A 12,371-nucleotide genomic window follows, 5' to 3' on the forward strand; every position below is an offset into this window, starting at 1 on the left:
TTTTGAGTTGTTAGTTAAAAAGTAACTAAATTATTACCTTTTATGATTCATTTTATTTTTAAAATAGTTCAACTACACATTCAAACATTTTTGTATCTAAGTTCAATCAAGCAGACACAAACTCAACAAAAATTACTTTTATTACACTTTATTACCTTTTATGATTCATTTCATTTTTAAAATAGTTCAACTACACATTCAAACATTTTTGTATCTAAGTTCAATCATGCAGACACAAACTCAACAAAAACTACTTTTATTACACTAGCGTGTACACACCCACGTTTTAATAATGCTTCTTCGTGTTTGTCTTCGCATTCTTCTTCTTCGCGTTCCTTTTTCTTCTTCGCGTGTTTTCTCTCAATCATCATTCTTTTATTGTTGCTATTGTTGCTGCGATTTTTCTTTTTCTCATTTTAGTTGAGTTTCATTTGGATCCAGAAATGAATTCGATGTGTTTTTGTTGATGATTGAATCTTTTTGACCGCTTATTTAAAATTGAACTAATTTCGGTTCATTTGTGAATTAATTGAGGTTCACTTGATGCTGCTGATAAATATTGACCAAATTTTTTATTTCTTAAATAATTTCGATTCATTTCTTAGTTTAATTGAGATTTATTTGGATCTAGAAATAAATTGTATATGTTTTTGTTGATGATTGAGTCTTTTTGACTGCTTGTTCAAAATTGAACTAATTTTAGTTCATTTGTATGTTAATTGAGGTTCAGTTGATGCTATTGTTAAGTTCTGATTAAGTTTTTTATTTCTTAAGTAATTTCGGTTCATTTATTAGTTTATTTGAGATTCATTTGGATCCAGAAATAATTTTGATGTGTATTTGTTGATGATTGAGTCTTTTTGACTGCTTGTTCAAAACTGAACTAATTGAATGGAATGGAGTAGAATATAATGCCATTGAATAAAGTGATAATGAATAATTTATTCTTTTTTACTAAAAATTTGGTGAATACTTATCAACAGCAGCAAGTGAACCTCAATTAGCACACAAATAAACCGAAATTAGTTTAGATTTAAACAAACAGTTAAAAAGACTCAATCATTAAGAAAAATATATCGAATTTATTTTGGAACTAAATAAACCGAAATTACTTAAAGAATAAAATATTTGGTCAATATTTATCAGTAGCATCAAGTGAACCTCAATTAACACAAACGAACCGAAATAAACTAATAAATAAATCGAAATTATTTAATGATGGCATAAGAGAAAATCATAACTAATAAAGATGTTAGGAAAATATTGGTGTTATTGGTGACGACGATAATGAAAAAGAAAAAGAAAAAGAAGAATACACAACATTGGGGAAGGAGGAGGAGAAGGGAAGAAGAAGAACCTGTGTGCGCAAATTTGGAAGGAGGAGGAGGAGGAGAAAGAAACAGAGAAGGAGAAGGAGAAGGAGAAGGAGAAGGAGAAGGGAAAGGAAATGGAGAAAGAGGAGGTGCGTGATTTAAAAAGTTGTTATAACAACTTGGTTAGACTTGGTTAAATATTTTGCTTGGACGTAGAACTTTATTGTTTTTAAAATTACTTTACTGAAAGCAAGAACCCAAAAAAAAAGAAAGCAATTGCAGTAAATCAACTGTCATGTTACAATAGTGTAATACTCAAGGTTGTGAGAATTGAATCGATTAATAAATTGTGAGGGACTAGTTTAACGGTTTAAAGTTTAATTGGAGTTCAATCAAGATTCAACTAAATATAAAATAAAATTATTAAAAATTTAATATACAAATTTTAAATATTCAAATTCGATGATTTCTAAACTAATAAAATCCAAAATTTTGTAATTTTTCATAATAATCATCAAATGACATTAAAAAGTATAGAACAAACAAATTTTTAAAAATAATTTCTAATAATTCAAAAATAGAAAAATCAGAGAATCTAAAACTAAAAAAATTAAACAATTAATCCACAGCAATTATACCACCGCCAACTCCAACTCAGAACACAACAAATATAGAAAAAAACAACAATTCACTCCAACTCAAAATGCAACAGAAAAAAAATAGCAACTTAAAAGTCAGATTTCAGTAATTCAGTAAAATTAACAAAATAAGCAACTATAAATTGAAGCAAACATAGAATCATTTAAAACAGAAACTTAAAATCATAAAACTTAACAAAAGAAAAAAAGCTATGGAGAAATCCAATTGACCGCGCTTCGATCTATAAGTCCAGAGGCGAAGACGTGGAGGAGAAGATGATTGACAGCCAAGAGTTTCGAGTTGACTCTTTGTCTATCACTACCGGCGCGACTGCTGGTTGAGGAGAAGGGTTCGATGATGGCTGCTGGCTGCTGCTGTTGCTGGCTGAGAGAGAGGGGTAGTGGGTTTTCGGAGACTAGGTGATGAATGAGAAAGGGGATTAGAGTTGGGTTGGACTTAGTGTCTCACAGAGAGTTAGAAAGAGAAAGGGGTGGGGGTGGAGTAATGGTGTTCTGTGGGATTTTTTTTATACATACATCTGAACCTCAAAAAATCAGATTGATTTTGCAGGTTCACTAATTAACCGTCGGTTCGACCGATTTTTTAAACAATTTTTTACAGAACGAATTTAGACATCAACGAGATCGATCAGAAGATTGATTTTCAATTAATCTAATTGAATCGATCGGTTCGATCCAATTTTAAAAATATTGGTAATACTACTATAATACATATAGTCCACATGTACATCAAACATAAAGCAATAATATAAATAAATTCAGACATCAAGTGAATCTTCGCACTATCAGAATATTTGTAAGAATCGGAGTTTTTACATAAAATTATTTTAATAAAATAATAATTTTAAGTGTCCGAAGAAGATTCAAACTTTAGAAGTTTTAATTTGAAAATATAAAGATAAAATTTGAATTCAATGAATTTTTTTAAATGGGAAAATGTATCTTTTACAGAAAATTTTTGTAAAACTGCGTATCGGTGCTTAAGCCGACAGAACTGGCTCTAGTCTGTCCGGTACCATATTTTGAGAAAAATAATATTTTTAAAATTGAATTTATTATTTTAAAAGGACAAAAATAATTTAAAATTGAAAATCGGGCACTAATCTTAAAAATTTTGGCTCAAAGTACACTAAACGGACTAAATACGCTAACGGGTTGGATCGAGCTCAAACCGGACCCAAGGCCCAACATATATATGCTCATTAAATGAGCATTTCAGCTCATTCCACCCTAATTTAAAGAAGGGGGCGCAGCTGCATTGAGAGGTGAGGGAGAAGAAAGAGCACTATTCACCCTCACTTTCATTTGCTTGTAACTTGAGCTACAGAGCTCCAATTGACGAGCCGTTTGCGGCTACAAGAAGCTCTTATCGAGCTCTTTGTTTTTATCTAGGTTTTCCTGGTAAGAAATAAAAAATCAAGCTCCAATTTTCTGTCCTAACTTCTGTGTATTTTTTGTTATAGTTTCTGAGTAGATTTTTGTGGTTTTAGTTGTTTAGGTGATCTCTAGTAGTGGGTAATTATTAGATTTTACCCCAATCACTGTTGAAAAAGATAAGAAATCTCTATATCCTTGTGGTTTGGTGTGGTATAAGCTTTAGTTGTTAATGCATGGTTATGTTGTATATATGAAGCTTGTTTTTGGAGTTGGTTGTGGCTTTTGGTTTGGCTTTGGTGGTTTGGAGCTTGGTGGAAGCTTGTTGGAATCAAGTTTGGTGTTTGAGTATATTCAGAATCGACCAAGGTATGGTTTCGGTTTCCTCTATGTAATATGTAATATTTCTGGATACTTAGGCTAGTAGACCTTAAGATAAGATTGAATTGATGGTAATTGTTGGTTATTATTATTGTGGTTGATGATGATTGTTGGAAATCATTGGTGTCGATGAGTATTGATGGTGGGTTGGATTATGTATGAGGCATGTGAATTGTGATGAAGATTTTATGAGTTGTATGTATTGGAGTGTGATTATGATGTTGTTGAGGAAATTGATGATTGGTGTTGTTGATGAGAATTGATAGATGTAGTGGTAGTGTTGTGTGGAATGAATTCGAATAATAATAATGATGATTATATGATTTGATGATGAATGATGATAATTGGGTATATAGCTTGTATATGGAATAATGTTATTGTAATTGGGATTAGTGAGTGAATTGAGGAATGGAAGCGATTTGGGTATTTTGGTAGTGATATATGTTGGATTCGTGGTGGGAAAAGTTGGAAGATGTTGAGTTTGAAAAATTTATATATAAATGATGATCAAACATTATTAAAATATTAGTTAGGAAATTATTAAATTGTTATTTGTTTAAATTGCTTCGAATGGTTTGTTTGATATTTTTGTTAGCGTGCAGGAAAGAAATCTAATGGGCCAAAAGCCATGAGAGCCTAACTTCTTAATTGAATTAATTAAGCCTTGTGCAAAATTAATTCAAACATGAATGGTTGAATATTGAAAAGAAAAACGGCCTATATCACAAGCCCATAAAATCAAAATTGATAAATCAAAGAAAGGAACCCAAGGACTTCAAAGCATGCTTCGGTTACATGGAATCCAAATCTAAACTCAATTGACTTCATTCCTCAAGTAATCAAAAGCCTAACACGTGACTCCATGTCTTGGTAACTGAAAGTAAAAAATTAATTTGATTTAATTACATTGAAAGTCTTACACGTTACTTTATGACTTGGGGAATGGAAGTGATAATTCAATTTGTTTTAATTCCATTCATTGCTTCCTTCGAAAGTTTCCTTTTCTCTTCTCTCTCCTCTCTCATGTTTTTAGTCACTTCCATCAACAGAGAAGAAGATAGAAGAAGATATCACAGAAAAGCCTATGAAAGATATTTGCTACAGAAGGAAAAATTTGAAGAAAAGCTTCAAGATTTTCGTTGCCAAGAAAAGAAGCAATCCACCTCTCTCAGGAAGAAGATATAACTTGGTAAAAGTTCATTTCTATTTTTGTTCATCAAAGAAAGAAGATAGCTTCTGAAGTCTCAAGTAGGAAAAAACAAAAATGGAAAACCTGAAGCACTCCTGGGTCAGAAGCAGATCAAGGATCCGAATCCTTTCTTGGAGCCAAAGACAAGATCAAGGGATCAGATTGAAGGAGCTTGATGAAAAGGGTTGAGAGAGGTACATGCATGTTGATTTTTGTTTTTCCCTCTCTCTTCTCTTTGTCTGAACCGTTGCTGTTTTTGGTTGGAAAAGAAGTTGTTTGGTTGAACCAGTTTCAACCTTGGAAACTTCCCCTTCTATATTAAGGGTGAACGGCCAAGGGTTGAGATCAATGAGAGAAAGTGAAAAAGCACAAAATTCTCATAGCTACCAGAGCTTCCTGAGTTCTTCTCCTTCAATGGTGTTGATTTTATTTTCTTTTTCTTAGTTTTGTCTGTCTGAGTCTCATGGTTAAATAGCAAACTTGGTGAGGTTTGTAAGAAAAAATCAGTGAGAGAAAAAAGGCAGTGATCAAAATTAGAGAAAAAGCCATAGATGTCTTAGAGTTTCTTTATACATTTGTATGTTGTGTTTCATGGTCCTATGGGGATCCCCCCGCAAGTTGGGTTAGCACTGTGCAGTTGAAAACTTGGTTTGAGTCCAAGTCTAAGCGTGTATACGCACAACCCTATGCGTACGCACACTGCCCTGTTTTTCAATAAAAACCTTGATTTTAACTGTTTTACTCTCCCAGCAAGCTTGCAAACTTCCGTAACACTTGTTCAAAACTTTTTGCTAGTTTTAGAATCTTGAACCAAGGGGGAAAAATAATAAAGGAATAAAAATGGTATTTTTTTATTTATGAGTTTAGAGCCGGTGACACAGGTTTTGGAAGGTTTGTGTAATTTCTAGCTTGAGTGGTGATTGTTGAGTTGTGAAGTATGTGGTTGAAGAGATTTTTGAGAAGTTGGAAACCGGTGATGGTTATGATTAGTTGAGAACTTGGAAAGGAATGATGAAATTATTGGATTATATGGGAGTGTGCGGAGCCTATATCTCCGGCGTGGCAGATTTTTCTGTTGCATGAGTGTGTGGAGCCTATATCTCTGGCGTGGCAGTTTCTCTGCTGTAAGAGTGTGCCCAACACTGTATTTTTGGAATGATTTATGTTGAGACATTTGTTGTTGTTTCCTTCCTTACTGCATGAGTGTGCAGAACCTATATCTCTGGCGTAACAGACTCCCTGCTGCATGAGTGTGTGGAGCCTATATCTCCGACGTGATAGATTTCTCTGTTACATGAGTGTGCAGAGCCTATATCTCTGGGAGTGGCAGGAAGGCTACATCCGAAAGGATGTGTCGGGTTGGCATTTACAGATCGACAAGTGATATCACGAGCCAATAGGACAGACATTCGTCATATGCATCCCTTATGTGCTTGTTTGCTTTGATTACTTGAGTTTGCCTAATTGTATAATATTCCTACTTACTTCTTGAATTACTTACTATATATAAATATTACCAGTGTATTACTTGCTTTCATTATCTGTGATTGTCTGGTGCTGAGGAGGTTAGGTAGGCGGTGGCGATGGGATCGCACGGAAGTTAGGTTGGTGAAGGCTGTGGGATATATCGGTGACTAGTTTTAGTTAGAAATTTCCTAAGTTTAAATAACCTTGTTTATTGTTTACGGGTTAAGTTATTTATTTGGTTAAGCTTGAATATCGGTATCGATGTGAAGTTCTAGGATTGTCTTTGGCATCCCGAAACCTTACATCTTATATATTGGGCACTGTTACCATGCTAAAAACCTCCGGTTCTCATACCATATGTTGCTGTTGATTTTCAGATGCAAGTCGTAATTCACCTCAGTGAAATTGCGGACATGGTGACAGAGCAGAGTATGTTCTCTTCCTTGTTTATTTCTATTTTATTTGCTGTAGTACTTTCTCTCACCTTTGTATTTTAGACTTTATGGCCTTAGAGATTTGAATTGAGAGATAAGTTGTATAAGCGGTTTTAAACTTCCAAAGCTCTTTTGTATCTCAGTTTGACTAGCCGGCCTAAACTCCGCAGGCTGTGACTAGTTCTCTTTTTGGTATATCACACTTATATATGTCTTGTTTAATTTAAATATTACCTTGTGTATCCTGGAGCTATCTACAAGGTTTTATATATTAGGTCTTGTTCTATTCGTACCTACGCATTTAGTTATCGTGAACGCTTCGCGTTTCGTAATTCTACTTTACGCAATTTGAGCTTTTATTCCTTCATCAGGCTTCTAATGGTACTATTTTTTTCTATATATGTATATATATAATATTATACGAGCCTTAGAACTGTCGTGACATTTTGTTATCCTTTGCTTTACGGCGCGAGGTAAGGCTTAGGCTAAAGGGGTGTTACAATATTCTTAACATCAACACACACACTATATAATCGCAACAAAAATTTTGTTCAATATCTTAACCAGTTGTAGAAAATAAGTTGTTTCAACCTGCTTTTCTATTAGTCATGAATACGTATATATACATCTTTTGATATGAAATTATATCAAATCTTTCCTATCTTAAAAGGCATAATTTACGATCCTAATAAATTAGAATGCATAATTTCCTATCCTAGTAATAAATATACACAGGAGCACTCTTTCAGTACTATATCTATACTTAATTATAGAAATATTATTGATATAATATTTTTATTAATACCCCCCTCAAGTTGGAGCATGCAAGTCTTCAATGCCCAACTTGACCAATATTGCCTCAAACTTGTTGGCACCAAGAGCTCTAGTAAAAAGGTAAGCTAACTGAGTGTGAGTGGAAACATAAGATGGAAGGAGGCGTTGGTGCATGATCTCATCCCAAACAAGATGACAGTCTACTTCAATGTGCTTCATACGATCATGAAAAATTAGATTTTTAGCAATGTGAAGAGCTACTTGACCGTCGCAATAGAGACGAATGGGGACATGATGAGGCACATATAGAAAGAAGAGTATATCTTTAATCCACTTTAATTCTTTTTTTTGTTTGAGTCATTGAACGATATTCAGCTTTAGCAGAAGAGGCAGACACTGTATGTTGTTTCTGAGTTTTCTAAGATATTGGTGAGTTACCAAGCTGGATGAACCACCCAGTGATTGACTTGCGAGTGAGTGGACAACTAGTCCAATAGGAGATACACCATCCATAGAGCTACAAATTTTTCTCTCATGGGAGAAGAATTCCTTGCCCAGGGTGTCCCTTTAAATAGCGTACAACACGTAAAGCGGCTTGCCAGTGTTCGATGCGTGGATTTTGCATGAACTGGGATAACATGTGAACACTGTAGGCTAGATCAGGCCGAGTAAAACACAAATAAATCAGTCTTCCAACAAGCCGACAATATATGCTAGGATCGGATAAAAGAGAACCTGTGGCTGACCTCAATCGATATTCTCTTCGCACGGTGTTGTTACATGCTTAGCACCTAGAAGTCCTGTTTCGGTGATTATGTCCAAAGCATATTTTCTTTGGCAAAGAAAGATTCCAGTCGGAGATCTAGCAACCTCAACTCCCAAGAAGTATTTCAATCGGCCTAAATCTTTCATGTGAAAACATGTGTGTAAATACTCTTTGAAAGGTTGAATTGCAACACTATTATTTCCTGCAATTACAAGGTCATCAAAATATACCAAAACTACCAATTGTACGCTATTGTGGCGAAGGCTAAACAAGGAATGGTCCTTTGGTGATTGCTTAAAATCATATCAAAGGAGTGCAGATGAAAATTTTGCAAACCAGCAACGTGGAGCCTGCTGCAGTCTGTAGAGAGATTTCTGAAGTTTACAAACCAGTCCTTGTTGAGGCACTTGAAAACTAGGAGGAAGTTTCATGTAAACATCCTCATTAAGTTCTCCATGAAGAAATGCATTGTGGACATCCATCTAGTGAAGTTCCCAATCCTAGGCTGCTGCCACTGCGAGTGTTGTGCGAATTGTTACCATATTTACCATTAGAAAAAACGTTTTCATTGTAATCCAAGCTTTCACTTGATTATTTTCCAAAATTACCAGTCTTGCTTTGAACCTCTCTATTGTCTTGTCAGAATTGTATTTAATTTTATAAACCCACTTACACCATGTGCTTTCTTTCCTGGGGGAAGGGTTGTGAGCTTCCAAGTTGAAGTGCACAAATTTCTTGGGACATCGGTTCACGCCAGGCTCCTGTTCCGTCTAGAGAGACGCAAGAAAACTACAGTGTTGTTTGGAAAAAGAATTATAATTCACAACATTTTGTATAGGATAGGACACACCTGAGAATTTTGATGGAGAGGGAGGTTGGTCGGTAGGGCTTATTGGTATCGTGACAGTAGAGACAAAATTGCGCAACCTGACTGAGGGTGTCTTCATGCGGTGACCCCAACCAAGTGGAACGTCCATTGTGACCAGTGATAGATCGGAAGTCGGCGTTGTTTCTGGTGTACTTGGTTCCGATGTATCATTAGCGTTGTATTCTTTAATCTCTTCATTAAGCTCATGTCCCCCTTGTTTGTCAATAGGTGCTTCAATGAAGGAATCCCCAGCACAGTCATTTAAGTGTGGAGTACCAGGCCCAATTGTGGGTGTTAAACTTGGCCCATTGTGTGTGTCTTCTTCAACAATTATTTCTGCCATAGGAGATCCAATATCTTCAATCCTTGGTTCAAAAGCCTGATCCACTTTAAATGGGAACGTATCTTCAACAAAATGGACATCACGAGAGACGAAATTTTTTTTTCCAAGTCAAATAGTTTCCATCCTTTTTGCCCAAAAGGATACCCGACAAACACATATTTTCGGCTATGGCTGGTAAATTTGTCCCGTTGCCTATTCTGATTTTGAGCATAATACAAAGAGTCAAAAATTCGCAAGTTTTCATAACTTGGAATTGTTTCATGAAAAACTTCATATGGAGTCCTACCCTTTAGTATTGAGGATGGCGTACGATTAATTAAATAGCCAGCAGTTAAGACACATTCTCCCCAAAACTGAATAGGAAGATTGCCTTAAAAGCGAAATGATCAAGCAACATTGAGAATATGTCGATGTTTGCGCTCCACTTGTCCATTTTATTGCGGTGTACTAACACATGACGATTGGTGAACAATGCCTTGTTGTAGGAAATGTTGTTTTAAACACATGAATTCCATTCTATTATCAGATCGAACCATTTTAAGATACTTGTTATATTGGCGTTCAACCAAAGTAAAAAATTTTTTCAATGTGATTGATACTTCAGCCTTTTCTTTCAACAAATATATCCAAACCGCTCGTGAACAATCATCCACAATAGTTAAGAAATATGAAGCACTACATGAGGAGGGAGTTCTATAGGGCCCCACAAGTCACAATGAATTAAATAAAAAATATTAAAAGCTTGATAATCACTTAAAGAAAACTTATCTCTTGTTTGTTTGGATTTTTCACAAATTTCACAAATCTCATTGCTTGTATATTTCTCACTTACATTACGGAGCATTTGCATAATTTTAAATGATGGATGCCCTAGTCTCTTATGCCAAAGTGCTAGTTGATTCTCTGTTCTTGCATGACAAGCTTGAATCTTGTGTGCCCCCACGATACCAATAAAGCCCATCTTTTCGCTCACCCGCTCCAATCAGCACCCTCGAAGTGCGGTCCTATATGACACAATTTATCAGTAAATTGTACTAGACAGTATTCTTCATCTGTTAATTGAAAAACTGAGAGTAAGTTGCATTTTAATTGAGGTACATAGAGAATGTTTTTCAATTCAAGTCATCCTTCAAGTATCATTGTTCCTTACTTGTACGCTATCACTTGCTCTCCATCTGATAAACCTACTGGCCACCCGCGTATAGTTTTCTTTTCACACAAATTTTTCAGGTTTTCCGTCATGTGGTTGGAAGCTCCATTATCAATGATCCATGAATAAAAAATTCTCTTACCAATCATTTTTCAGAGTCATTTGATTTTTGCTTTTTGATCATATCTACCAATACTTTCCATTACTCATTGGTCAATCTTGACATCTCACATGTCGCGTCTTCCGTGTTGATAGCATGGCTACCACTTCTATTGGTGTGTGCCACATGTGCATGTGCTGGAATTCCTTGAGTACACGTGCCTTGTCGTCCGTAGCCTTTGCCATCGTCTCTTCTTTCATTCCGTAGCCGATCTCCCCACCATTCTGGATACCCTATAATCTAAAAGCATCCTTTAATATCATGCCCACTTTTGTCACAGTTAGAGCATATTGTTGATTTTTGGCTAGGATCTCCTCGTCTTTTCGTCTTGTTCTCTGCCTGCATCGCAAGTCCCACAACCAACCCTATCTCTTCTGATGCCTTAGCCATCATCTTCACTCTCTCCTCTTGCACTAGCATTGCGTACACACGATTCAGCGATGGCGAATGATCTGTTGCCAAGATATTTGACAGCACTGTTCTGTAACTCGCATCATCTAGGCCCATAAAAAATTGGTGGACCCTCTCTTCTTTCCTTCACTTTTCAAGTTGAGATCCAATCCTGCACTTACATCCACCATACGTGCATTTGGGAATTTGCTCGTACTGTATACTAATTCATCCCACAGTACTTTCAATTTCTCATAATATGCCGTCATGGCCATTCCTTCCTGCTTGCATGTCGTCAAATCTGACTTCAGTTGTTGTATTTGTGGTGGTCCGTTCACAGTGAAAAATTGCTTTTTAATATCTTCCCACAGTGTCCGCGCGTTGTCAACATACGCAACGATTGACCGTAGGCTTGGTTTGATCGTGTTCAAGATCCATGATACAATCATGGATTGGACTGTCCACCAATCCTCAAGATCAGATGCACCTTGTTCTGGTTGCGTGAGAGTTCCATCGATAAATCCCCATTTTCTCCGAGCCCAAATTGATATTTTCATAGCCCTGGCCCATTCCTTATAATTTTCTCCACGCAACTGCACTTGCATGATTACATTTCTTGGATTGTCTCTCGAATTGAGGTCATATGGCGAGTAAATTTTCTTAGTTCATTTTTCTAAAGCCTCTGTTACATTTACATAGTTCTTTCCTAGTTCTGCTGCCTTGGTTATGTAACCCAAGTTCTTTTTGTGTTTGTCGGTATTAGAGTATGTTCTGATATCATGTAAAAAATAAGTTGTTTCAACCTACTTTTTCATTAGTCATGAACACGTATATATACATCTTTTGATATGAAATTATATCAAATTTTCCTATCTTAAAAGACATAATTTACAATTCTAATAAATTAAAATGCATAATTTTCTATCCTAATAATAAATATACACAAAAGTACCCCTTCAATACTATATATATACTCAATTATAGAAATATTATTAATATAATATTTCCATTAATATCAGTTAAGGTTACATAAATATCCCATTTTTTATCTTCTAATTATATGCGCTTGCTGAACCTACTTACACCAAACAATGGACTCTCCA

This window comes from Arachis ipaensis, chromosome B09 (assembly GCF_000816755.2).
Source record: "Arachis ipaensis cultivar K30076 chromosome B09, Araip1.1, whole genome shotgun sequence".
In the NCBI taxonomy this organism is placed as follows: domain Eukaryota; kingdom Viridiplantae; phylum Streptophyta; class Magnoliopsida; order Fabales; family Fabaceae; genus Arachis; species Arachis ipaensis.